This window comes from Aplysia californica, unplaced genomic scaffold, assembly GCF_000002075.1.
Source record: "Aplysia californica isolate F4 #8 unplaced genomic scaffold, AplCal3.0 scaffold00604, whole genome shotgun sequence".
NCBI lineage: Eukaryota > Metazoa > Mollusca > Gastropoda > Aplysiida > Aplysiidae > Aplysia > Aplysia californica.
In genome coordinates this window covers 31,977-35,353 of record NW_004797874.1, presented here as the reverse complement: position 1 = coordinate 35,353, position 3,377 = coordinate 31,977, and the positions used below count along the sequence as shown (strand labels likewise).

Genomic DNA, 3,377 nt, shown 5'->3' with positions numbered 1-3,377 from the left:
ATATATATATATATATATATATATATATATATATATATATATATATATATATATAGAATAGATCTAGTGTCGCTGTATAAGCTTCGGCTTATATTAGAAAGAATCAAAAGATTTGATCTCTCTAAAAGTACTTGGTAAAGCATTCCAGATCTTGGGGCCTTGGTATTCAAATGCCCTTTCACCCATTGTTTTAAGTTTCATAGATGGTAAAATATTTTTTTTTTTGGTCAGCTGATGACTTTAAACTGCGAGTTGGAATGTACAGTCTTAACAGATTTGATAAATATGATGGTGCATTATCATTCAAACAATTGTGACATATGGTGGCCAACTTGTACACAATTCTTTTCTCAACAGGAAGCCAGTGCAGTGTTCGTAAAAGAGGTTTAGCAGAGACTCGCTTTTCCGAAAAACTAAACGTGCTGCATTGTTTTGGACAGTTTGAAGTCTTTTCACTTTCTCCAGTGATATTCCTGATAACAACGAGTTACAATAATCGAGTTTTGATAAAACTAAGCTAGTTACTAGTAAAGCAGTATACTTAGTACTGATCAGATGACGTATTTTACTAATTTTTCTTATTTCTACACACATGCAGCTGATCAAATGATTTACCTCAGCCGACATTGACAAACTGGAATCAAAGTAGATGCCACGATTCTTAACTTTCCTTTGAAAATGCAATTTTTTTAGCATCACCAATTTTAATGTGATCGTGGTCAACCTCTTTAACAGACTTTGCACTGCCTGCCAGAATGACTTCTGGTTTATCATCATTCAACATCAATTTGTTTTTGTTCATCCAGTTTTTCACTAAGGCAATACAATTGTCAGCACGATGGACAAGTTCATCTAAGTTGGTCAACAATGTTGAACCACACATTTGGGCATCATCAGCATAGAAGTGATACTTTGAGTCATACAGAACTATCGGGGTTGATCGCTATATAGATGTCATTTATTATTATTATTATTATTATTATTATTATTATTATTATTATTGTTATTATTGTTATTATTATTATTATTATTGTTGTTATTATTATTATTATTATTATTATTATTATTATTATTGTTATTAGTATTACATCGTGTCGCGGGACAAGAGATGCACGTTCTATGTACACGTTCTATGTACACGTTCTATGTACACGTTCTATGTACACGTTCTGTGTACACGATCTATGTACACGTTCTATGTACACTACACGTTCTATGTCCACGTTCTATGTACACGTTCTATGTACACGTTCTATGTACACGATCTATGTACACGTTCTATGTACACCTTCTATGTACACGTTTTATGTACACTACACGTTCTATGTACACTACACGTTCTATGTACACGTTCTATGTACACTACACGTTTTATGTACACTACACGTTCTATATACACGTTCTATGTACACTACACGTTCTATGTACACGATCTATGTACACGTTCTATGTACACGTTCTATGTACACTACACGTTCTATGTACACTACACGTTCTATGTACACGTTCTATGTACACGTTCTATGTACACAACACGTTCTATGTACACGTTCTATGTACACGATCTATGTACACGTTCTATGTACACTACACGTTCTATGTCCACGTTCTATGTACACGTTCTATGTACACGTTCTATGTACACGATCTATGTACACGTTCTATGTACACCTTCTATGTACACGTTTTATGTACACTACACGTTCTATGTACACTACACGTTCTATGTACACGATCTATGTACACGTTCTATGTACACGTTCTATGTACACTACACGTTCTATGTACACGTTCTATGTACACTACACGTTCTATGTACACTACACGTTCTATGTACACGTTCTATGTACACGTTCTATGTACACTACACGTTCTATGTACACGTTCTATGTACGCGTTCTATGTACACTACACGTTCTATGTACACTACACGTTCTATGTACACGTTCTATGTACACGTTTTATGTACACTACACGTTCTATGTACACTACACGTTCTATGTACACGATCTATGTACACGTTCTATTTACACGATCTATGTACACGTTCTATGTACACTACACGTTCTATGTCCACGTTCTATGTACACGTTCTATGTACACTACACGTTCTATGTACACTACACGTTCTATGTACACGTTCTATGTACACGTTTTATGTACACTACACGTTCTATGTACACTACACGTTCTATGTACACGATCTATGTACACGTTCTATTTACACGATCTATGTACACGTTCTATGTACACTACACGTTCTATGTCCACGTTCTATGTACACGTTCTATGTACACTACACGTTCTATGTACAGGTTCTATGTACACAACACGTTCTATGTACACGTTCTATGTACAGGTTCTATGTACACTACACGTTCTATGTACACGTTCTATGTACACTACACGTTCTATGTACACTACACGTTCTATGTACACGTTCTATGTACACTACACATTCTATGTACTAGTTCTATGTACTAGTTCTATGTACACGTTCTATGTACACGTTCTATGTACACTACACGTTCTATGTACACGTTCTATGTACACGTTCTATGTACATTACACGTTCTATGTACACGTTCTATGTACACGATCTATGTACACGATCTATGTACACTACACGTTCTATGTACACGTTCTATGTACACGTTCTATGTACACGATCTATGTCCACGTTCTATGTACACGTTCTATGTACACTACACGTTCTATGTACAGGTTCTATGTACACAACACGTTCTATGTACACGTTCTATGTACAGGTTCTATGTACACTACACGTTCTATGTACACGTTCTATGTACACTACACATTCTATGTACTAGTTCTATGTACTAGTTCTATGTACACGTTCTATGTACACGTTCTATGTACACTACACGTTTTATGTACACGTTCTATGTACACATTCTTTGTACACGTTCTATGTACACGATCTATGTCCACGTTCTATGTACACGTTCTATGTACACTACACGTTCTATGTACAGGTTCTATGTACACAACACGTTCTATGTACACGTTCTATGTACAGGTTCTATGTACACTACACGTTCTATGTACACGTTCTATGTACACTACACATTCTATGTACTAGTTCTATGTACTAGTTCTATGTACACGTTCTATGTACACGTTCTATGTACACTACACGTTCTATGTACACGTTCTATGTACACGTTCTATGTACACGATCTATGTCCACGTTCTATGTACACGTTCTATGTACACTACACGTTCTATGTACAGGTTCTATGTACACAACACGTTCTATGTACACGTTCTATGTACAGGTTCTATGTACACTACACGTTCTATGTACACGTTCTATGTACACTACACGTTCTATGTACACGTTCTATGTACACTAC

At 35.8% G+C, this 3,377-nt stretch overlaps 1 protein-coding gene across 1 annotated transcript in view; it reads right to left on the bottom strand.

The window, feature by feature from the left end:
• LOC106013005 (WD repeat-containing protein 48) overlaps positions 1-3,377 on the bottom strand; it is a gene marked incomplete in the record, with an annotated part of 23,744 nt that overhangs the window by 6,109 nt on the left and 14,258 nt on the right.